The sequence below is a fragment of the Miniopterus natalensis genome, chromosome 1 (assembly GCF_054644295.1).
Source record: "Miniopterus natalensis isolate mMinNat1 chromosome 1, mMinNat1.hap1, whole genome shotgun sequence".
In the NCBI taxonomy this organism is placed as follows: domain Eukaryota; kingdom Metazoa; phylum Chordata; class Mammalia; order Chiroptera; family Miniopteridae; genus Miniopterus; species Miniopterus natalensis.
This window is the reverse complement of record NC_142081.1, coordinates 188,105,873-188,131,979: the sequence shown is the minus strand read 5'-3', so window position 1 is coordinate 188,131,979 and position 26,107 is coordinate 188,105,873.

Here is a 26,107-nt window from a genome sequence, read left to right as displayed (position 1 = left end):
CCGCGTGTTCCATGTGCCTGACGCCGAGGAGGTGTGAGTCCAACCTGCTCCGTGACTGAGCAATGCCCAACTGCCCGAAGGAGCTTGCGAAGGAAGTTTGTGGTTTTTTAGAGAATAATCTACTTATGCACATGTTGATTTGGTAAATAAGTCAGTCCCGTCTCTTCCTTAGAGCAGATCCTGAAAGTCTCAGCCTGACAAGTGGAGCCCAGTTACAGGCTCCAGGGACCAGAAAGTGCCTCCCTGCCTGTGTCATGTGGTTGGGACTTGAGCTTTCCATCAACTTAGATTTCAAGATGACCCTAAATAATGCACAGCCTATGCACATGCATTTTTCAAATATTCAGAACCGTTTTGCTGTCAGAAACCCCTGCCCTCTCTCCTCTGCCTTCCAGAGGAGAGTATTAGTTATAAACGTCATTTAGAATGTGTTTCTAATGCAGGTTCAACTCAAACCTACGTCAGGGACTTTACATAAACTATTCTAGTTCTCACTAGAGACCCTGCAATGAGGGGCCTGTAACCCCCATTTTACAGACAGTCCAGCGTCTCCCAGCAAACTGAGAGGCTGAGCTCAGGTCTGAAGGTGTCCAGCTCCAAGGCTCTAGCTCTTACCTTGAGGTGGTTCTGCCTCCTAGGTAAGTGTGTGAAGGGTATTTTGTGAATTCATGAGGAGCCCACTGGCTTCTGCTCTTAACTTACCAGCTAACCCGCTGCATGAGCTTGGGCAAGTCCCCGCATCACCCTGGACCTCAGTGTCTTAGCCCATCCAGGCTGCTGGAACAGAATACTCTAGACCGAGTGGCTTGAACAACACTTATTTCTCATAGTTCTGGAAGCTGGAAGTCCAAGATCAGGGTGCCAGTGTGGTCGGGTTCTTGGTGAGGAATCTCTTGCTGGTTTATAGACGTCTGTTTTCTCATTCGGTCCTCACACAGAGACACAGGTCATCTCTCTCCGTCTCTTCTTATAAGGGACTCTAAGACCCATTCATGGTACTAATCTCATTCATAAGAGGACTTCCTTATAAGAGTAATTCCATTCATGGTGGCTCTACTCTCATGACCTAATCACCTCCCAAAGACCTCACCTCCAAATACCATCAGACTAGGGGTTAGGATTTCCAGGTATGAATTTGGGGGGACACAAAGATTCAGTCCATAGCACTTAGTTTCCCTACTTATGAAATAAAGGTATCAAATGGTGGGATCCCCAAAGTTCTCTAGCTCTAAATGCTATAATTTTGCTGAATCTAAATCTGTTATGATTGGGATTCTACTCATTAATGTCCAATGCTGAGTGTAGAGCATGGTGCCTGGTGGATGCTTGGAAAGTGTTTATTGAATATATATATGAGAATAAAGGCAAGAAGCTATTTTCCAAGTCCAGTAAAAACATGGACACAAAGTAAGAACATCCAAACCTGTAGGATTTTGTAAGAGTTTATTTGAGCCAAACCGATGACATAGGCTGGGGAGCAAGAGCTCAAATGCTCCTGAGAAGAACAGCCTTGCGGCTTCTTTTATGCATTTGAAATAAAGGAGGGAACGAAAGAAAGATTATGTGGAGGTGGGAGAAAGTAAGGCCAGGATTGAATTACGGGATAGTAAAGATTATGTGCTCTCTCTTGGGGTGGCCTGAAAAGAGGCATTTCAAAGGTGTGTTAATCTAGATGCACAAAAACAACGGGCAGGGCTTATTCAGGCAAAGGTAAGCCCTTTACTAAAAAGTCATATGCCTGGGGCGTGACTACCCACCACCACCATTCTTCAGTTAAGAACTCATGACTGGATCACCCTGCGAGGTTAACTTTCATAGAACCACTTTTTTCAGCCCACGTCCCTCGCGGCTCCCTGACAAGGGATCCTTGTTTTTATGTCCAGTGGCCAGTGCAGGTGAGAGGAGAGAGTGGCCCAAAGGGAGGCCGGCGGGACAGAAGTTTGCAGCAAATGGGCCTCTGAGGACATCTCCCAGCCCCACTGCCGGGCAGGTGCCTCCCTGCTGGCACACAGGCGATGGCCCTGCCTTGAGACAGTGTCACTGGGGCAGGCGCTGGATCTGCTGGCACACAGGCGATGGCCCTGCCTTGAGACAGTGTCACTGGGGCAGGCGCTGGCCCTGCTGGTGCACAGCTGCCGATGGCCCTGCCTTGAGACAGTGTCACTGGGGCAGGCGCTGGATCTGCTGGTGCACAGATGCCGATGGCCCTGCCTTGAGACAGTGTCACTGGGGCAGGCGCTGGCCCTGCTGGTGCACAGCTGCCGATGGCCCTGCCTTGAGACAGTGTCACTGGGGCAGGCGCTGGCCCTGCTGGCACACAGGCGATGGCCCTGCCTTGAGACAGTGTCACTGGGGCAGGCGCTGGCCCTGCTGGTGCACAGCTGCCGATGGCCCTGCCTGGAGAGCAGAGGGGTGCGGCACCGAGCCCGGAGAGCAGGCCCGCCAGGCCGCCCTGCGGAAGAGCAGCTGCCCTCCCAGGTGCAGCGCCTCTCGTCTCGCTCCCTACATGTTTTTTGCTTTACCGTCTGCCTTTCTAGATTTCCACTCCTTCCTTCCCTGCTTGGGACAAACTCGGGGGCCACAGTGACTCCTTTCAAACCAGTAGAAGTAGGAAGACTATGATGTGGGAAAAGTGGGATTTTTTTTTTTTTTAAATATCTTTATTGATTTCAGAGAGAGGAAAGGAGACAGAGCGATAGAAACATCAATGATGAGAGAGTCATTGATCCGCTGCAGCCTGCAGCCCGGGCATGTGCCCCGACCGGGAATCGAACCCTGATCGTCTGGATCCTAGGTCGATGCTTAACCGCTGAGCCACGCCCGGCCGGGCAAAAGTGGGATTTTCTTGTTGTTTTTAGTTAGGCTAATTGAGGTATACTCTGTATGCAGTGATAGTCACAGTTTTTTAGATGTACCGTTCTACGGTTTTGACAAATGCATACAGTTGTGCCAGTACCACCACGATATAGAATATTTTCATCACCCCAGAGTGGCCTCGGACCCCTTGGGAGACAGCCTCCTCCCCACCCCCAGGCCCTGGCAGCCACCGCCCAGATTTTTGCCTCTATAGTTCTGTCTTTTTTTAGGGTAAGTATTTTTAGTTTTAAACAAGGCAGCTGTGGGTTTTGTTTTGTTTTTAATCACAATTTCCACTAAAAAATGCCTGGAAAGAAGCTGCTATTTAAAAATTATTTACACTCTACACTTCTTATCCCAAAATGGATATAAAGCCGTCATAGAGTCACACAGTGAGAAAAATCACCCGTAAGGACTGGGAGGCACACAGGAGGCTTATTCGAGTTCCTGCTCTCTCAGCTAAAAACAATTTCTTTTCAAGTCTTCAAATTTCATGAATAGTTTAACAAGCACCCCTATACCTTTCGCCCAGATTTACCAACTGTTAACACTTTTGCTCTCCCTGTACATTGTAAACCCTCTTTATTTCCATGTTGGTTTCTCTTGCTGAACCATTTAGAGTCACTTGCAGACATCGTGACGATGTCACCTAAACACTTTAGTGAGCAGCTGCTAATGGCAGAGACGGTTCTCCCTCATAACCACACTACAATTGTCCACCCAGTGGGTTTAACACTGAGAGAGCGCTGTGATCAAACAGAGTCCACAATCCCATTTCTTCAACTGTTCCAATGGTGTTTTTATAGCTGCTAAGGTTTTTAGAAACCATTTTGAATGCAGGATCCAGTGAAGGATTAGGCATCGCATTTTGTCGTTTTACCTCTTTATGAGCCTCCTTTATTCTTGAACAGCACCCCAGCCTCTCTGTACCTTCCTCTCAAGTTTGCTGTGAACCTAAAACTGACCTTAAAAAAGAAAGTCTTTAAAAGTACTCTGCAACCACCTCACACCCGTGAGGATGGCTGCTTTCAAAAAACAGAAAGTAACAAGTCTTGGTGAGGATCTGGTAAAATTTGAACCCCGGTACACTGCTGGTGGGAATGTAAAATTTTGCAGCTGCTCTGGGAAACAGTATGTCAGGTCCTCAGAATATTAAAGTTAGAGTCACCATATGGTCCGGCAATTCCACTTCTGGGCAGGTCTAAAAGAATTGATAACAAGGACCCATGCTCAGCAGCGTTACTCACAATAGCCAAAGAATGGAAGAAACGCAAATGTCCATTAACGGATGAATGGATTTAAAAAATTAGGATATATACATATATATTCCAAATAATGTTCATATAGATATATATCTATGTGGAATATTATTCAGCCTTAAAAAGGAAAAAGTGCTGACACATGCTACAACACGGATGAACCTTGAGGACATTATGTTTAGTGAAATAAGTTGGTCACAAAAGGGTACAAACTATATGATTCCACTAATATAAGGTACCTAGAGTGTCAGATTCATAGACACAGAGAGTGGAATGGTGGTTGCCAGGGGCTGAAGGAAGGGGAGGTGGGAGTTGTTGTTTAATGGGTATGGAGTGTCAGTTTTGCAAGATGAAAATAGTTCTGGAGACAGACGGTGGTGATAGTTGTACAATGTGAAATACGTAAGGCCATTGAGCTCTGCACTTAGAAATGGCTCAGATGGGAAAGTTTATGTTATCTGCATTTTACCACAATAAGAAAATAATATCTAAGAGGTGGGCTTGGGTTTGACATTTGACCTTGGCTCATCTTTTGGAGGAGACTCCGGGATCTCTAGATTAAGTGGGGTGAAGTGTGCTGCCGAGGGGCCCAGAAAACCTGGCCTGGCTCTAAGCTCCACCACGTCATTACCCCAGAGCCTTGGCCTTCCAGGCCCTGCCAACCGGGGGCCCTCTCCCTTGAGGTTAGACCCTCTCAGGCCTTTCGCTTCAAGAAGATGGCCCTGAGAGAGAGAGAGAGGGCTTTCCCTTGCCTTTTATTTCCTTCCGTACACAAATAGTGCCTTCACTGCGCCACCTTGAGTCTGGTGTTGCTCCTTAATGTCTGGGACAGTGACAGAGGGGCCTGACTTCCTATTATACCCAAAGGACTACGGCTCCCACGAGGCAGGGTTCTGACCCCTTTCACTGCTGACCGTGGGGCAGAGTCATGGTGCCACGGGGCATCCAGTCACAGTCTTATCTCCTTGGAACGTCAAGGAGCAGGGTCTCCTTATTCTTGAACAGAAACACAAATCAAGGAAGCGTGGTTTTTGAACAAAGAGGAAGTCCTAACTGGAATGTGCTCCTGTTCTTGTCTTTCCCTGCAGTGGGCGGTCCCTCCCTTCTAGGGACATATATATATATATATATATATATATATATATATATATATATATATATATATATATATATGGTGTCCTCCAAAAAGTGTATACACACTTTAACAGCTGATAGGTCAATTTTGACAATGAAATGTATTTAAATAAACACTGCCTTTATAATTATTCAAAGTGTGTGTATACATTTTTGGGGACACCCTGTATTTATATTCTTTGCCAGGGAAGAGGAACTGGGCATGAACTATTGAGATCTCTGTCCTTTCTGGGAAGGACGTGGGCAGGTCATTTTCCTCTTCGGGCCTTAGCATTTCCATACACAGGATGCTGAGAAAAGGCTCCAGGTCCTTCTTAATCCAGGACACACTCCAACTGCTTCAACACTTCCTCTTCGGGGAAGTTCCCTTGGAACTCCTTGCAACTGTCTTTAGCAAGAGCACCAAAGGTACTTACTGTGGATCTAGCGAGCTCTGGCAGGCTGCAGGCCCGAGGGTGGTTACCGTGAGCAGAGAGAAGATGAACCCTGGCTCTGAGGTGGGAAGATAATACAGGTCAGAGCACTGGATCCGTATCTGCCACATACCTGTGTGACCTCGGGCTAGCCACTTAACCTTGACCTCAGTTTCTTTTACGTATGAAAGGCGCACAGTGCTAACCTAACCGGGTTGGGAGGACTGGTGAGATTGTGTCTGTAGAAGCACTTTAAGACTATAAAATATTATATAGATATAAGCTGTTCTCAATTATGTGCATGTTTTTTAATTTTTTCCCGTAAGGCAGAAAAATTGAGTAGGTCTGCTCTGACAAAGTTTAGAGAACCACACAGGAACTTTCAGATCCCTTACAACTGATTTGATCTCAGCAGAAAATAGTGCCCATGCTGTTGCTTGAACAAACCCCAGGGCACAGCTACCTGAATACTCTCCCCCCATTAGCACTGCTTGTCCTCTCTCTTCACTCAGGTTCTGCTCAAAGCTCTCCTTATCAGAGAAGCCTTCCCCGACTACCCCACTTAAATCCACCCCAGTCCACCACCCAGCCACAGCACAGCATCCAGCGCCATCTAACATGACATGTTGCTAATTAAGTCTCTGATCCTCTCCCCTAGAGTGTAAGCGCCACAGGGCAGAGACTTTGCTTGTCCCCAGTGACTGGCATGGGGTTAACTCTCAGTGACTATTGAGTGGATGGATGGATGGATGGATGGATGGATGGATGGATGGATGGATGGATGGATGGATGGATGGATGGATGTGTGAAGAGGCAAAGAAGCCAATATAATACTTCAAAGGCATCACAGCAACAGGCGAGGCCAGTTTCTCCGATCTGCTGGTATCGCTTAGGAACTTATTCTTCCTCTTTCCAGCTCCTGCATCTAGGTTTCTGGAGTGAGAAGGTTGTAAGCCGTGAGAACTGAGCAAGCAACCGGACCTCCAAGAACCCATTTCCTCATTTATAAAACAGGGGTCTGAATTTTTGCTTTACAGAATATTTGTGAAGACTTACCAACAGGCTTCTTCCTTGCCCTATAAATGCCTACTGGCGTTCAGAAATCCTGATGCGAAGGCAAAGACTGTCCCTATTAGGTGGGAAATGGATATGAGGTCAATACCTCCCTTGTCTAATCAGGAAGACTCCTTACAGCCAGAGGGCTTAGAATTTTAATTTTTAAAAAGCCAACCAAAACAGGTGAAAAGTCAAAGGATAGTGACTTATTCAAGGAATGTGTCAACCTCTATATTATGAATGTCTTCAACCCACATGTTGATGTCATAGATTCCTGGAAACCCACTAGGTGTGAGGCACCGTGGAGCTCTGTAACTCTTTGCAAGAAGCCCCTCTATACCATCCCCCCAAAGGGATCATCTCATCTCTACTCAGATACTTATAGTCATCAATTCACTGTCGCATGAGGCTGGCAATTTTGCTTTTGATCAGTCCAGCTCTTTCTAAGGTTTGCCCCAAACTCTTTCCTTCATCTGACTTCCATCAGCATCTGGCAAAGCACGTTTTCTCATTTCTTCTCCCTGCACCTTGTCAGGGATTGGATTCTCATGGTAATCTATGGAGCAGAATACTTTACAGTGCTTGATCAGAGGCCAGTATTCAAACAGATCAATACTAGCAACTGCTTACGTTTCAAAAGAAATTCACAAAGCACCCAATTTTGATGGTTTAACAGCATTGCATTTGTAATTCTTAGAACTACCTGCAATGCAGAATGGTGGGCCCAGTGGTTAACACTGGCAATAATTACAGGGATAGTATATTTCTTAGTTAAAATATATTTCTGAGTACTGCACCTTGAGACCAGTTCATTTATCAACATTATTGAATATCTACCAGGCTCAGGGAGGCACTAAATCCAACATAAGCCTGCACAGTGGCTTTCTCTTTCGGTTTCTATTATACAGTTTAGAAACCCATTCCCAAGATGTGAGCATAAAATAACATGATTGATTCTTTTAACAAAACTGCAGGGTTGGGGTGAGGGAAGCAGCTTAAATTTATGGTAGAAAAGCTGGATGCAGGGCTGGGACCAGGGTGAGGAGAGCGAGGCTCCTGGGGCACCAACTCTGAGGAGATGCTCTCTTGGGGATTCTGTCACCCTCGTCCCAGCCTTGTCTTCGTGGCCTCTTCTGGGTCTGGCATTTTGTGATTTGGGGATACTAATGAGGAATGTGGTCTTTAAGTCATCACCTGGGAAAGCTTCACTTTCAACAATGCTTCCATTGCTCTCATTTTGGGAACTCTTTCTTGAGAATTATCTTCAGAGCCTGTGGTCGCACCTTCAATTTCAGTACGTCCTTGGGATGGCAAATCTTAATCTTCTGAAGGTGGATTTGATTTTGAGAAATAGACAAACCATTTGTGATCAAATCTGGAGACTAATATACAGTAGACAAGTCATGTAATGCTATTTGGGGTCAAAAGTAGATTTTTTTATAAGTGGTCGTATAAATTGGTTTTGAAAGCAGTCTTCAAAGAATTGCAGGATGTGTTTTGAGCCATGTCAACACTTTCCAACTGGAACATATTCTCAGAGGCCAACACTCCTTCTATTATGAAAGTTTTGGAGTGTTTACCCTAAAAGTCAATCACCCTCCTTACTCTCTATTCAAACTTTGTGTTATTAAGTTATAGTAAATAGAAATTATTTAACTTATCTCCAACCTTTTTCTCTTAAAGGTTGGAAGTCTGGAGAGATTACATAAGAATAATATATTACAAAATACAGATATATTTGCTTTATAATCAAAGAGTTGACCCTCAGGAGAAACTGAACGGAACCAAAACATCTTAACTTTTCTCTTAACTTCCCAAACATCTCAATTTCTCTTCAGGTTTGATTCAAATATTTGGCATTGGGGAAATCCAAAGTAAAGAGTCCTTCTTGGCAAATCATCTAAATCACAGCATTTGCTAAAGTTCTCTGAAGGGGCTTAGAAGCAGAGGAGAGAGGGTCCTTCCAATACTGCTGATCTGAAGAATCTCAGTTGGCAGAGAAATGAAGGAAGAACTGAAGATCTTGCCATCCAAGCAGTGGGACAGCTGAAGAACTCAGATTCAATGACCTCTTTCTTTTTTTCTTAACCCTCACTTGAGGATATGTTTCTATTGATTTTTAGAGAGAGAGGAAGAGAGAGAGAAAGAGAGAAACATCCATCCATTGCCTCCTGTAAGTGCCCTGGCCGGGGATCAAACCTGCAACCGTTTTTGTGTATGGGACAGAGCTCTAACCAAATGAGCCACCCAGCCAGGGCTCCCTGACTTTCTAATTATGGTCATGTAGCCAAAGGTCAAAAAACAGAATTATTGAGTTTCATTCCTCAAAACCACCCTGATTTTGCACTGGGCTCTTTATCTCTCCAAATTTCCACTCACACATTTACAAGGCCTTCCCCTCCAGCTTTCCAGAGCTTTTGTCCCTGCTGAGAAATCAGCAGCCTTGCATGTCAATCACTGGAATCCTGTGTCTCCTTTTTCAGGCCCCGGTCCTGTTGGCCACTTGTTGGCAGCCTGGCCTCCAGTGGAAGTAGCCTCCAGCTGTGCTGCTCTGCCACTGGAGTTTCCAGGAAACCAGCGGGTTCAAGCCTTCAGAGAACTGTGAGCTTCTAAACCCTCTTATTAGTCTGTAAATTGGAGCCTGCACACACGTTCACACTCCCTGGTAATTGTTTCATAGCAGTTATTGCTAATTGTTTCACGGTTTTGCAATTGTGCTTGGTGGCTTCAATTGGTTCTCTCAGCTGAGATCAAAGAACCATGTGCCTTCCAGACATTTTGAGAAAAGGAATTATTATCCTTGAATGGAGAGGGTGATGGAGGAAGGTCCAAAGGTTTGCTTGAAGGGGAAAGACAATGAGAACAAATACCCTCTGAACCGCTACCGTGAGCCAGGCACTGAGAGGAGACTTTCTATAGTATCCTCTTGATCCACAGCACTATCAAGGGTTAGGGCTGATAGCTCCTTTTTAACAGATCAGAAAGAGGAGACTCCAAGAGGTTAAGAAATTTCCCACAAAGTCACAGAACTAGTGAGTGGCAGAGCCACGATTTTCATTCAGAGTCCAACGGAGGCTGGGAATTGTAAAGAGGTGGGGAGAGGAGGAAATGTTGGATGGTGGAAATGAAGAACTTCTGCTGATGTAAGAAGTGTCTTGGGGGATATGATGCTTTGAGAGAGGAGCTTAGAGAAGAGGTGGAAAGAGAAGGAAAATGAAGGCTCTCAACTCAATATTCATTCAACAAACCTTTGCAATTTAAGCTGTTAAATTGTGCTGAGAGCCTCAGCCGCATAGACGTCAAGCTGTGGAGCAGCGGTAAAGGGCTATCTAAAATGAGGTCATCATTTCAACCCATTTACCAGGTATGTGTACAGGGCCCCCAGCTGTGCTAAGATAAGTGCTACACAGAGGAAGTTCCATAGATGTAGTTCCTGACCTCTAACCCTTGACCTCTAGTAGCAGAATAGCAGAATCCGTATCTCAGCTTCCTCACTTCCTAGCTGGGTGAGCTTGGGTAAGTTACTTTACCTCTCTGGGCCTCAGTTTCCTCACTTGTAGAAGAGAATAGTAATAATAATAGTACCCACCTGGCACGTTGCGAACACTTATTTGGGCGCATGAGTTGAATCCTGTGGCCTATAGCCTAGCGTGGCTCCTGGGCTATCTCCCCCTCACTAACCACAATAGGAATTAAGACTTTTATAAAAGAGATTCAGCCCACATCACTCCTAGCACCGTGACAGGAAAGAAGTTGAGTGGGGGCATGATTCTGGCTGTCCCTAGAGCAGAGGAGAAAACTGAATTCTCTTCTCCACATACATCCCTGGACACAGAAATTCCGGATCTTGTGTCCCCCAGTTCTGCATCAGTGGGATAAATGGAATCGACCCCTGGAGATACCTTAGGGAGACATCCCTTGGTGGAAGGAAGACCTGGAGGGGAATGTGTCAGGATCCCTCTTCTGGGGGACACTCGGTGTCCCCAGCCCCTTAAGGAAGCCATGACCCCTGTTCTCTACTGTGGGTGCTGGTTGACTGGGGCCCCATGAGTGGTCTCATTGGGGTTTGCTCTGGCTTCTGACTGATTCTCTTGGCCCAGGATGGAAATTTGGGTGAGCTCTCAGGTGGACTTTGGGCTTTACCTAGAACCCAGGACTCTATGGGTGAGAAGGAACTGAGAGAGTATCTAGTTTGGCCTCCCCCAGGGGCAGCCCTGGGTCCTGGGTTATGTCTCACCTTCATCTGATTGCTCAAGGGCCCTGGCCTGACCTTTGTATGTGTGCCTTCCTGGGCCTCAGATACCCTCCTGCCTCCTCTTGTATAATCCCAGTACACTGAGTATCAAAGTTCAAGCTTCAGCTTAGGCACCACTTTCTCCATGAAGCCCCCCATGATTTTCTCAAGTCAAGAAGTTGCTTCGCCTGCTCCGTGGTTCCCTCTACCCATAATTTCCTCTGTTAGGCTTCACATGTACTTGCTTGTTTAATGGTCTGTTTCTCCTTCCAGACTGTAACCCTGGAGGGCAGGGGTTGGGTCTGTCTCCCTCCCTCCTGTAGCCCTAGTGCCTAGGGTGGTGAGCTCATAGTAGGTGCCCAGTGAATGTTTGTTAAATGCACAAACAAATGACGAGCTGGGGCAGTGTTAGTGTCTGGGCCTGGAGCAATAGAGATGGCCTAGAACAGTGCAGAACTTGGGGGTGGGGGTGAGAAAGACCAAAGCAGAGGACCTATGGGTACCCTGCTTCTGCCCCTTCACCTGGTGCTTATTTTTAAGCAGACAGAAGTTTAAGAGCAATGGGGTGTTTGAAAAATTTCTTATTTGGGGTTCCCAAGCCTTGGCCAATGTGGCTCAGCTTTGTCAGGGTTTGTGTTCAACTACAAGGAGCAAGGACCCTCTGGAGTTTCCCCCTAAAAGAAAGAGAGCTGGTCTCAGGGCTCTCTGTGCAGTGATGGATGGTTGGGACAGAATCACCTCGAAAGGTAAGAACTGGAGCTGCGGTGGGCTCTCTGAGAATGGGTGTGCAGGGCACGTGTATCCAAGATGGTGCCAGGGACCTCTTGTATCCAGGAATTCGTGGATCTTCCACTTTAGGGTTGTACTACCAATGTGATGGGGCTCTCCCTGTGTCCACTCCTCTCTGTCTCCTTGTGTCTGATGGGGGGACACTTCCCAAGAGGGGCTGGCATTGGCCCTGATCATCAGATCATGCAGGCACAGATATAGGCTTCAGGTCAGCTGAAGATTGACTGTCCTGGTGGTTGGATCCATTCCTGGTCCAATGAGTTGTGGCTGCTGAAGGGGATGCAGAAGGAAGCAGGATCGAAAGGTACAAAACATGGTCACTTGGTACAGATAGGAGCTGAAGGTGGATGGGCCCAGGAGACATGCCCAGCACAGTCTTCTAGACCAAACTTCTACTCATGTCCCCACTCTAGGGCTCCTATCAGAGGTGAAGCCACAACATGAGCTTCACTGACACAGTCCTCAGTCCCTCATCGTAAGATCAGAATGTAGTATTTAGTGCCCTCCCATAGAGTGGGTGTCAAAATGAAACAGAAATAATAATCCTAAATCTCACACAAAGACTTTGGAGATCAATGAGCTAATTTATATGAAATAGTTTTGGCTCCCTAGGGAACAAAGTGTGGCATAAATTTAGGCCTTTTCACTGGATGGACCCCATGCCAATAACTCAGCCCAGTTAATGAAAAACTCACTTGGTCTTAGACTGTGGGAGCTGCTATCAGAGTTCAGAATGCAATATCTGACTGACTGTGGCCTTGGTCTAACCATGATGTGGGCACCTGCCTCAACTTTTCTTCGTCACAGAGCAAGTGGATATAAGTGCCAGGCACCTGTGTTTGTATCTGCACTACAAAAGCCTGTCTGCATGATGCCTGGGGATCAGACCATCAAATTCCAGCCATAGTTTAGTGGCTTCTAACTCAACTCTAGATCCCAAGGTTCTGTTTTTCTTGTGAACCCAAATAAATATTAATATGAGTTACTAGAAACCCTGTGAAAATGCTCAGTTGCCATTACGGAATGGTCCCAACACTGCTCAGGTGCCTTGTCAACTCTAGGGTTCTGTATAAATTATAACTGCTGTATCGTGGGTCCATGTATGAGAAGAAATTACCATTTATTGAAACTGAAACTGTTCAGTAGGGTTTTTATGCCCATGCTCTCCTCGCATCCTCTTCTGAGTCCATTGCAACCAGGCTTTTGTCTTCATCGCTCCAGCGAAACTGCTCTTTCCTGCTCAGACCGTCCCTGACCGATGCATTTCTACAGCCGATGGACAATTCTTTTTCTTTACCTGACTCCACCTGTCAGCAGCACTTGACACAAAGCATCATCCCCTTTGCAGCACTTGGCCCACTTGGCTCCCAGACACCACGCCTCCAGTTCTCTTTCCACACCTCGCAACACCTGGGTGCCATTTGCCTCGACCAGGGTTTGGCAAACTACAGCCTGCAGGCCAAATCCAGCCCGCCACCTGTTTTTGTAAATAAAGCTTTATTGAGCACAGCCATAGCCATATATTTACTCACTGTCTACGCTTTCATGATGCAGTGGCAGTGTTGCACGGTAGCAACAGAGACCAGATGGTCCCCAAAGCCAAAAATATTTAAAAGCTTGCCAACCGCACCATAGGCTCCCGGGGACCCTGGTTTTGCTTCTCCCACACCAGATAGCCTAGTTTCCTCTGCTGCGGCTCCTCAGCTCCTCGACCTTTAAGTCCTGGAGTCCTTGCACTCTTGTCATCTTCACCTGGACTCAGTCCATGGCTGTTTTTACAGGTGTAAAAACTGCCCCGAACTCCAGGCACATACACCCAGCTGTCAACTCAGCATCGCCGCTTGGGTGTCCCGCAGACTTCTCAAACCTAGCACGCCCAGATGAACTGGTCTCTCCTCTGCCAACCCACCCTCCTGTCGGTTTTCTCGGCTCCGTCTTTCCAGGAGCTCAGCCCCGATCCCTGAGACAGACGTCATCTCTGGCCTGCTTCTGATCGGCCCTCTTCCACCCTCTCCCCCGCTGCAAAGTGATCCTTTCTAAATCTGAGCCAACCACACCCCCTCGTCGGCGTCCCAGCTCACTCTGGGTAAAATCCAGATCTTCAGTCTCGTCTCCTGCCCCTCGAACACCTGTCTCTTTTCCATCCCACGGGGCTCACTCCGCTTCAGCTACACTGGTCACCTTTTACGAGAACACAGCAGAGCAGAAGTTCTCTGCCAGATATACTCAGGCCTAGTGCCTCGTGCCTCCTTATCGTGAACCCTTCCTGATGCCCTGAGTAAAACAGCAGCCTCCCCCGGCTCCTCCCTGGGCCCCTCGCCTCACCGTGTGATGTACTCTGCCTGTATTTCTTTACATGTCTATTGTTTATCTTATCACTCATGCAAGCAGACTTCTGTTTATTCTGTAGCCTCATTGCCTAGAAAGGGCTTGGCACATAATAGCCGCTCAATAAAAATGTAAATGCCTTTCACTCCTGACAACTCTGTGAATCCTATTTTCCAGCTCAGAACACTGAGCCTTAGAGAGATTAAGGCACTTGCCCAAGGTCAACTAAGGCAGGAGTAAGGCAGAGAGGGAATTTGTCCTGGTGTTATCTGACTGCTAATTCAGTGTTCTGGTCAGCATCTAGGCCTTGTGATCTGAGGAATGTTTTATGGAAAGACAATTGTTACCCGGGGCATAAAGGATTCAGGGTCCATTGATAATGTCTTTCTTATCATATTCATATTTTTGGTTCTGATAACCTCAGGGGTTTGGGGTTTGCATGTGTGAGTTCTTTAAGTTGGCCCTCAAATAAAATGTCCCTTGGTTTACACCATCATTAAGCATTTTCCCTTCCCATTAACCTCCACCATCAGTATGTTGGGTTAGGATTTAGCTGTCTTTTGTGAATGAGAATACATGGAATTTTAAGTTTTTTGCCCTTTGCCTGTCTCTAGTATGGTTCATGAGCTCTGAACGTATGCCTACATGAAGCAGAATAGTGTCCAGTTAAAGAAAGCTGTGTAGATTTGAACACTTTCATTTGTTCTTGAAAATAATTGAGAATTTATTTCTAAGCTCTGGTTTCCCGACTACAGGAGATTTTAACTTGCAGCACTTTTCTTCCTGTTCCTACGTGACACTGTCCCCTTCTTCTGTGTGGCCCGAGAGGAGTCATCTGGGGGCTCTTGGGAGGTGGGAGAGGTGTGAGGGAGCCCAAGGCCCAGCTGTGTGCATCAGACCGGCTTGGTCCCTGTCTCCATGGCTTGTCCCCGCGTCCCTTGCGGAAAGACTGGCTTCCTTTCATCCTTCCCTTTCCTTCCAGGACACTTGAGTTTTCTGTCACCCTTTGGGTTCAGGTCTGCTGCCCCCATCTTCTGGCCCTCACCTCTTCCCTACCCAGAAGGCCTTGCAGCATCTCAGCCCCCCGGGCACCTGCTTGGGAAGGCGCATCTCCCTCCCATCCTCACGCTGCCAGGCGGGCTGACAGCGGGCAGCTGGGACAAGCAGGCTGTCCCTGTCACCATGAGGTGTTGCTGTGACTATCACCATTTTGCAAATGGAGACCAGAGGCTCAGAGAGGTTAAGGAACTTGCCAGAGGCCACACAGCTTTGTAATGGGCCTGCACTGAGCCTCATCCAGATCTGAAGCCAAAGCCCAGGCCCTTGCTCACTCCATTCCAGTACTTCTTGCTCTCTCCCAAGAAGCCCCCTGGCTTGTATCTGTCCTCACTTGGGTTGAATTCTATTTTCCTCTTATAGTCAGGAATTGTGCAACAAATTACCAAATGAAGAGCATCTTTGGATTTTCTTTTTGCAAAACAGCTCTCAACAATTCCTCTCAGGTTTTATATTCTTCATACTCTCTTTAGAATTACCTTCTCGTCGAGCCCACTGTCAATTCCTCTTTCTCTCAAGGTCACGGTACCCTCTTGTGGGGGAAGAGACCCACAATCTGGTCCCCAGAAATTCCTGTTCTTGCCCAGACTTTGACCCTCCCCCTCCGCCCTGCCACACACATCTGCCTCCAGCACCCACCTGCCCGCCCCCATCCATAATCACTTCATGAAAATGTGTGTGTGGCACAGGGGTGGAGGGGTCCACATTTAGAGAAAGGGACAGCTACTCAGCTCCTTCAATATTTGTCAAAAAAGGATCTCAGAGAAATAGTAGTTTAATACATGTAACATTTACAGATGAGCAGAGGACAATTATGGTGAGATGGGGTGGCGGGGTTGAGCCTGACAGGGGGAGGGGGAGAGGAAAAGTCGTGAGCAGGAGAAGATTTAGAGGCTGGACCCCAGACAGGCAGATGCAGTTCCTGCTGTTTGTGTGTTCTTAGGGGTGGGATGGGGGGCGGGGGGCAGGTAAGATTAGCTCATCCCTGGAGCTGGCCACTTGCCAGCATAGACAGAATATGGTGAAGAATGCCAGGGTGTAGAGAAGGGCCTGCCCTTGGGGGACCACATTGCCTGAAAAACAGCCCTTCCCCCTGGTCTAGGGAGCCGCAGTAGGGAGTAGCAGCAGGAAGCATTGGGCATGGAGGCCCAAGATGGGGCTCCAGCTCTGATTCACCAAAGCCTTAGTATCTGGATCTGTAAAATGGGTCAACCTGTATTTTTGGTTTAGATGGCCATTGAGAAGATTCTATAGAGAAATGTATATGGAAGTACCAGGCACTGCACCTGACAAGTTTGACAAGGGGAAATCATGGCTCCCATAATAAGGGCAGACACTGCAGAGTCCTCACCATGTACCAGGCACAGCCCCGGTGCTTGGCATATACAAAGTCATTTCATCTTCACAGCAGCCCTATGAGGCAGCCACTTTTATTGACCAAGTTTCACGTTCACGAAACAGCACAGAGATGTGAAGCACCTTGCCCAAGATCACACAGCTAAGACCCAGGTCATCTGTCCCTAAAGTTTGTGCTCCTTACTGGCATGCTGTTCTGACACTGGGAAGAGCCCTTTTTACTTACCCTCCACCCCCACCTTGTCCCACAGCCCTTAAACTGTATTTTTTTTTGAAGCGTATGTAAGCCAATGACCCTTCCCTTCAAATTTTGTAAGGAACTCTAACAAAAACAGGTACATATGGAGCTATTTTGGTAAAAAGGGAGGTTCTGTGAGCCACAGTCTGGCGTCCCCTGCCTCCCCTTTCCCTGGCAGTGGAATCCAGATCCCAGAGGGGCTGCACAGGGCGCTGGTTGAAAAGCAAAACAGCAATGTCACCTCAGTGATAATTAACTGGGCTTCAGGAGTTCTTGGAATTTGGGACTTCCCTGACCTCAAGGCTGGACCTCCCTTATCTATCCATGCTGGTAATGAATACACTCATACACACACACACTCACCTGACGCGCACACGCTCATCTCTGCACAAATACACACTCACACAGTCATACACACACTCAGAGGCACACATATATTCCCCTTGCCCCCACACAAATGCACGCTCTCACACACACTTTCCCCCTCTCACTACCCCCATTCCTGTAATGTATCAGATTCCAGCTGAGCCAGGGGAAAGAGGGGCCTCCCCAGGAAGCCCCCCCCCCCCCCCCCCAGTGAATACAGGGCTGGCCCTGAGCCAGACTAGTCAGCATCCTGCCCCATCACAAGCCTTTTCATCTCAGGAGCTCTATGAACAAGTAGCTGATTAAAGGCCATTTTACAGATGGGCAAACTCTCATTGTTGTAATGACCTCATGGAGAGTGGCCTTTCATCTGTGGATCACAAAGGACTCTTTCCACATGCTAATTAGAAGTCGCAGGAGAGGAGTCACGACTGTTCTTGCCACTCTGCAGTCCTGGAAGGAGCAGGCGTAGAAGGAGACTCGGGATTAGAATATTAGAAAGGTGTGGCCCATGTCCCACTCCAGGGACCTGGCTGGCCGAGGGGGCCGAGTGTGTACATCAGGAACTGGGAAGGGGTTTAGGGATGGAGAAGAAGCCTGCGGAGTATGACTTGAAATGGTATAATCATGGGAGCTACTATGAGTGGCTGCTTCCTTTGCAATAAGCATGGTTCCTGGCAAATGCTACAAATCAGAGGGGCTTTTTGTGTGTGTGAGGGCTGAGGGCAATTTTTAAGCATTTCCCAGCACAGGCTGCTTGGAAGACACTGGAAATTTCTCAGCCATTGAAGCATGGTGCTTCAGGACGATGGATCTTAACGCCTAGTGTAAAACAGATTGAAGTGGGGGTCAGGGACCAGCCGGGTACTGGGTTAGGCCTGGGGCGACTTGGATGTGATCTCTTAGAATTTGGCAATGGAAAAGAAGACGGTTGCAGAGCTATCATAAAGCAACATGACAGTTGGCAGAAGCTAGTAACCTTCCTGGATTTGAGTGTAGTTTTCCAGGGGCCTAGAGAACAGGTGCATCTGACTGCACCCCAGGAGATTTTTTGTTTTGTTTAAGATTTTTAAAATTGACTTTTAGAGAGAGAGAAAGGGAGAGGGAGAGAGAGAAACATCATTGTGAGAGCGAGACATCAATCGACTGCCTCTGCATGCCCCCTGCCCCTGATCTTGTCCCTGACCCGGAATCGAACTGGCAACCCTTCCATGCACAGGACAACACCCAACCAACTGAGCCACAGTGGCCAAGGTGGGAGATTTTTTTTTAATACTTATGCTCAGGGTCCAGATTCTGATTCTGTCAGCCTGGAATGGGATCAGCTGTGCCTCCCCATGTGACCCTAGAGGACAGCCAGAGCTGAGGATCGCTGTTCTGGACCCTCACTGCTCAAGGTGTGCTCCACCCCCCACAGCACTGACAGCAAGGAAACTTGTCAGAAATACAGATTCTCGGGCCCCACCCCCTCGAGGCCCACAGAAGCCAAGTTTGTATCCTAAGTGCTTCTTTCACTTGGGGGATCTTGAAATGAAATTTCTGACTGATTTAGACCTTCCTGAGTGCTAAAGCTGAGATCTGCTCCCGAGCCCAGTGGGTTGTTGCCTTGGAGATGATGGGCTTTTCTACAAAGACTTGGAACTCATCAGCACTTTCAGTGCCTTGCCACATTTTGCCTAATTTTTATCCTTAGGCCACCCTGCAAAGCAGACGGGCCAGGCACCATTAGCCCCCCTTTAGTGGTTCTGTTTTACAATCGGGAGGCTGAGGTTAGAAGCTGTACAGCCACCCCTTCCTTGCTCAAGGGCCTATAGCAAATAAGTTGGGACTTGCAAGTCCAAGTCTTCTGGCATCAGATACCAGACACACTAATTAGGGTCAGGGCCTCCTGAAACTACCTGCTGGTTGAACGGCAGCTTACCATACTGGGAAGGGAGAAGGTGATTAGCTCGGGCCTAGTGCGAGGGAGGAAAAGGTCATAGACCTGGGTTCTCAACCTTGGCCAACAATGGAATCTTCTAGGGGATCTTTAAAAACTACCCAAGCCTGTGTCCCAGCCCAGCAATTCTGATTTAACCGAGCTAGACATGGCCTGTGCTTTGAAATGTTTTAAAAGCCACCCCGTGATTCTGATGTGCAGCTGAGATTGGGAGCCCCTTTCTGTCTCCTCGACCACGCGACACAGTACCCTGAACTATGACAGCCATCTGATAGCTCAAATCCCTCCTCCCAGGGCCTGCAATCGGTCCGTTGTCCCCGGCAGCCTAGCAGCGGAGGGTGCCTGCTGGGAGCACAGCCCTTTCAGAGCCTCAGCCTGCAACCTCATTCACAGTGGCCAGATTTCGTGAATAAAACGCACGATGCCCAGTTAAATCTGAATTTCAGATTAACGACAAGTAATTTTTTGTAGCATAAGTATGTCCCATGCAATGTGTGGGGCATATTTACACTACACACTTATTCACTCTTTATCTGCAATTTGAATTTCCCTGGGTGCCCTGTGTTTTATCTGCCAACCAGACTCGCTCCCAGCAACCACACCTTCTAAAACGAGGGCACCTGAGGTGAGGGCGTCTGGGCCGGGTTTGGGGCATCCAGTTTTGTCAAATGAGGCTGCTAAGAAGGATTGGTTTTCGGGTTTCTTTATTAAAACCGCCCCAGCTGGATGGACACAACGCCCTCCTTGTCTTCTTGGCTACGGAGCCGGCTTTCCATGAATATGTCTCATGTGAGCCGGCAAACCGGTTTCTCCCCTCCCTGGCCGGCGGTGGATGCCAGTAACGCAGCCCCGCTAGAAGCTGGGAGCCCAGAATTTGAACATGGAAAGATTTTCCCCCCTTGGAACCAAGTAACACGAGCCAAATAGCTCTATATAAAAGCTGGCAGAGGCCCTGGCCCATGTGGTTCAGTTGGTTGGAGTGTTGTCCCGTACACCGAAAGGTCACTGGTTCAATTCCTAGTCAGGGCACATACCCAGGTTGTAAGTTCAATCCCTGGTTGGGGTGCATATGGGAGCCAACTGATCGATGTTTCTCTCTCATATTGATGTTTTTCTCTCTCTCCCTCTCCCTTCCTCTCTCTCTAAAAAAATTAAAGAAATATTTAAAAATCAATAAAATCTGGTAGAAATGTCACTGATAGCATGCTCTAAGAAAGTTGGTTGTAGGTGATCTTGACTTACATTTGCAACCAGCACTCACACTGTAGGCCTGCAACTAATGCTGCCTAAGAAAAATAATTGCTGAGTGAAGTCAGGGTGTTGGGAAACTAAACAGCGATAGTATAAATTAGAATCAGTTGCCTACTTGTTCATTAATTTATTTTAAAAATATTTCTTGTTTTACCTATACACAAGAGTCTCAAGAAAAGGAAGGCAGTTATTATTTATTATCTATGCACTAACAAATGTGGTGAGCAGGGAAGTGAGCATAACAGTAACTAGCATTTGTTATTTTTATTTATTTATTTATTTATTTATTTGGCTTAAATAATAGAAATTTCTTTCCTTACGGTTCTGGAGGCTGGAAATCCAAGATCAAGGTGTCGGCAGGGTTGGTTTCTCCTGAGGCCTCTCTCCTTGGCTTGCAGATGGCCATCTTCTTACTGTGAGGACATGCTGTGCGTGTGCATTCCTTGATAACTAACATTTATTGCCGACATATACCAGGAATGTTTCTACATTTCATACAGTTCATTCTGTACAACACCTTGAGATGGTCACTATAATTATTTCCATCTTCTGTTGAGAAAGCTGAAGCACAGAGAAGTTAAGTGACTTGCTCAAGGTCACACTACTAAGAATTAGCAGAACTTGGCCTTTGAACCCAGCAAGTGGCTTTGAGGACCACTTTTAGTCACAATGTGGTACATGGACTAATCATAATATACTCAGCATTCTCAGCATCTCTCTTTCTCTCTCTTTGTTTATTCTTTTGAAACACCCCAAGAATTTCCTCATCCAGGAAAAATTTGACATTTATTTAGCTTAGATTATTTTCTTCACCAAGAACTCCAATAACCTAGAACTGTGTTACTCAAATTGTGTTCCGTGGTTCACTACATCTGTAGCAGTAACATATTAACAGCAGTTATGCTCTCAAAGGGTTCCATGGCCAAGTGAGTTTGGGAAATGCTAGAATAAGCAAAATTTACCTAAGTCAACTGCAGGCCTTCTCAGGGACTTTTAAATGCTAGTGTAGGCATGTTCTCCTTTCCAGAAGCACGCCCACACCTTTCTTCTTCTTCTCAGATGTACATGTTCGAAACTCTAAGTGTCCCCACTAAACTTGTACCTAGAGAAGCAATGGGCAGTGGCAACTTGTCCTAGGCTAACTGCCTGAACCTGAACCTGTCTCTAAGGTCACCTTTTCTCTAATTTTTCGGTGAGCCAATAGCAGCCCCCCATTGACTCACTTCTGTCACTGTGACTTTTATTTCTCAATGAGCTAACAGCAGCACTGCCTCGGCTCTCTCTTGTAGCTTCTTCTATCCTAAGCCCTTCCTTGTTTCTTTGTCTCCAGTTTTAATAAGCATACTTTCAAAATAAAAAAATAAAATGCTAGTGTACATATTTGGACCTCTGGGTGCAAAATATAAAAGCAGTGTTTCTCAAATTCATTTAACCATAGAACACCGCTTCACTTCTCTTTTCATAGAGCAGCTCACATAACTCACTTCCATGGAACACACTTTGGGAAGTACTAACCTAGGAGCTAATGGTGAAATAGGGTAATAGAAGCTGGGGAACCGAAGAGGAATAGGGCAATTAAAATCTGTAGTTTGGCGATAAAAGCTAGAAGTTTGAGTACCAGTTCAGAAAGAATAGGAACCCTATCTAACTTAGAGGGCAAACTAGGACATGATTTTTTTGAGCCTCACTATTTAAAAATAATAATAAATAAAGGAGGGAGGGAAATGTTACATAAATCTCTATTTGATATTTGTATTTGATAACATTGGGATCACATTTCTACATTACAATAATTGGTTGCCTTGGTTCAATTAGTCAAATAACGTCCAATTTGCCACAGTCCTCACCAGTCCCTACTACTTAAATTGGCCCACTTCCATCATTTATGCTACATGGAAGGGTTTGTTTGCACCCCTAGTCTAACTGTATCTTGTAAACTTCACAGAAGCTGGAAGAGCGGTTTATGCTCTATCACTACCCTTCAAACATTTATTTTTATAACTAGTTTTTCCCCTCATTGTAACAATTACTCATATTGATTGTAGAAAACTTGGAAATACAGAAAAGTATAAAAAAGTAAAACAATGGCATGCATAATAACCAGAATTCATAGATAACTACTATTAATCTTCTGGTACATTCCTTCTCATATTTTTCTTTGCACCTACATAAATATCTAAGTTTCATCATATTTTGGATCACACCACATATGTGGTTCTGCATCTTTCCTTATTCAGAGGACATACTATTAGCTGCTAAATATGGTTTATTCTGCTATGCTGTAATAGTTGAGTTCCTAAGAAAGCCCATTTTCTTTAAAAAAAGCACTTACAATTGGGGAATGGGGGAGGTAGAAGAGGGCATGGGGGGATAAATGGTGATGGAAGGAGACTTGACTTGGTGAACACACAATACAATATACAGATGATGTATTATAGAATTGTACACCTGAAACATATAATTTTATTAACCAATGTCACCCCAATAAATTCTGTAATTTTTTTAAATTTTTTTTTTTAATTCTTACAATGGTTCCAGAGAGATTAGGGGCTAAAAGTTTTAGATTCACAATAAAAAAGTCTTTTTTCTGCTGGAATGTCTATCTTAAGAGCATTTTTTATAATCTTAGGGACACAGCTCTAAAAGATAATTACTTGAAAAAAATCCAACATTATATAGTTTAAAAGTTAATAAAAAAGAAAGTACTGTCAGAGTGCATGTTAAAGGCTTGAGCATTATTTCACTAAATATGAGAATGAAAAAAGCAACTTTTCTAAATCACATATGATGATTTCATTTAATATATAAGTGTAAAGCTTTATGTAGCTGATATAATAAATTAAAGGTATGAATAGACATTTGACTTGTGGATGAAAAAGGAGTTCTATGGAAAATGGCCTCACAGGGAGATCTGATCATAAATTTCTAACGGGGCAGGTCATGGTGGGGAGCAACACCCCTGGCATATTACGTTTTTTAGTGGAAGGTTTACCTTTGCCCTAAGCAGGCCTTGCCCATTGTCTTTGTGTGTTGAGGTTAACACCTCTTTGAGATAAGTGAAACCACCCTCACATAATCTTGTTGACTATCCTATAATCCAATCCATCTCACTTTCTCCCACCTTCATGCAATCTTTCTTACTTTCCCTCCTTAATTTCAAACGTGTAAAATAACCTGCAAAACTGTCATTCTCCAAAGTATTTGAGATCTTGCTTCCTGGCAATTTGGACTCAAATGAAATCTTATAAAATGCTTTTATAGGTCTGGATATTCTTATGTCAACAGACTATTTCATCTATATTTCTAAAAGTTTATATCTTCAAATTGCTCAAGTCTTTTTTTCATTGGAATAATTGAAGATAATCTTATGTTGGCGGCAATATGGTAGCGTATGTGACACTTTGTTTAGAATCCTAGTATCCTATACGTGAGAGGGCTTTGGTGGTCATCCATGTAGCTGTCTTCTTGAGGTAGGAGTCCCCTCCACAGGTCACAATCAGTAATTGTCCTTTCTCACTAGGAAGGCCAATGTGATCGTAAACCCCAGTACCTCAGAGGAGATAGCCAGAGCTTGTTATTGCACCAAACAGTTTCTCTTCTCATTGAAGCAAAGTGTCTTCCACCCAGTCACTCAGTTCTGCTCTCCAAGTTGAAATCTAATTCTTTTTTTATATGACAGCCTTTTAAGTATTTCTAAGAAGCTATTGCTTTGCCAAGTAATCGTTTTTTCCCTAATGTAAGCATCTTTAATTTTTTCTCAACTTTCTAATATAGTTTCCAGATATTTCCAGAAACTCAGAATGAATTTAGGATTACATAAAATAAAAAAAGGAGTTAAATGGAGATAACTTTGGATGAGAACATGAATAAGACAGGGAAAGGGAATCTGGACCATAGCCAGTATCTTTTGTATCATCTCGATTAATCCTCATAGCTACCCAATGGGACAGTGTTGGTCAAGACTTACTATCCTCCTATAAGTGACAAACAACACAACAACTCGAACTGGCTCAGGCAAAACAAACGGATTCATAAGAAACTGAAAAATCCCAAGAGTAGACCTTGGCCTTCAGTATAACTTGGTCCAGGAACTCAAATAAAGACAGTAGGACTTGGCTTTTTTCCATCTCTCAGCAATGCGAAAACAAAAAGTCAGCAAAATCAGTCTCTGTTTGACCTTCATTCTTGATTGAAAATATGTTGACTCCCGCAACTCCAGGCTCACAACCTCCCAAATTCAAGTTCAGCAGGAAAGAGCCCCTTCGCTTCCAATAAAAGTCTCATTGCATCTCATTGAGTCTGACTGCCTCATGTGCTTGCCTAGGAGCCAGTGGCTGGGCCGGGAGCCTGGGTGATCTTGTTACCAGGCCTGAGACCCCCATCCACCCCTGAAGCTAAGGGTTAGAGGCACCACCCAAAATGTCTGAGCCATGAGTGGTGTTGGCCTGGCTCCCCAGAAAGAAATCTGGGTGCTGTTCCCTTCCAGGAGGGAGAGAATTTACCCCCTCTACCCTTCTCTAGTTCTTATGTCCGGACTAATAATAACATAGACACAAGACTAGGTTAACAGGAGAAAAACCGATTTAATATATGAGCACAGGGGAATCATAATATGATGCTCAGGTCATAAAATGAGGCTCAGTGATCAAACCAAGCACCATTTTATACTCTTTAGACAAAGAAACAATACCTTTGTGAGAAATTGACAGGACAAAGAAAGTGCTCATGAGAAAGGAATCTAAGCAAGGTTTGGGCTGAGGTAGTAAATCCATAAAGGTACCACAAGGTTTGCTTATACAAGCTTTTCCGTTCTGGATTTTAACTCTTGTGATGAGGTTGTCTCTCAGCCCTCAGAACCAGGGAGGGTACCTATCTCAGAGTTATCTCCTGCCCTTCCAACCCCTGCTTCTCAAGGAATCTTAATTTGGAATCTTCTGGGGCAGCCTGCCCTGGGCCCGGCATACCCAAAGAAGTGGGAGCGAAGCACCAAGGCAGCCTCATGCACCTACTATTATTTTAATCTCCCATCTAGAGACAAGGAAACCCAAGGTCAGAGACAGGTAGCCGTCTGTCCAAGGTCACGCTCCTGAACTGTGTGGGTACAGGCGGGGATTTGTGGGCACTGGCCTGCAAAGCCACACTCCCTCCCCACAGCAGTGTTCAGGGGAATCCTGCTAACTGGAATGGAACCTGGCATTTCTACTTTTTATGATTCAGTACTTTGGGTGACAGGGTAACTAATATTTAGCCCTGGTGATTCATGAACTTTCCTGAATTGTTTGAGTTAAGCTACAGTTTCATCCAGAATTCCTGGCAAAGGTGTTGAAGTTTCTCCATGATTGGTCAATGAGTTCATCAGCATCTTCCCAGAACCTGGGGGGTAGGGGGGACTTCATAGCTGGGGGGACTTCAGAAGCCAGTCACCCGTTGCATCCCGATTTTCATTTCCTGGCAGCCAGGCTGGTACTGTCTCTCATGGACACCAGAGTGGAACCCCATGGTGGTCCTGCACCAGAGAGGAGATTTGTTTGGTCTTTACACTGTTTTAAGCTGTAAATGTGAATGCTTCAGTCATTGTGGGGCCCAGTCCCTATGATCAGGAGAGCATTTCCCATATTTCTCTAACTTGTTTGTTTTGAAGACATTTGAAATGCCACCCCAGGTAGACTTTAGACAGTCAAACTATGTCCCTTATCAACAGCAAAATAAACTGTGATAAGATTATGCATGAAATATATTCATACATGGGATACCATCCACCACGAACAGGAATAGAATGAGGTAACCAGATATCAATATTAGCAAATCTTGAAAACTTAATGTTGAGCAACA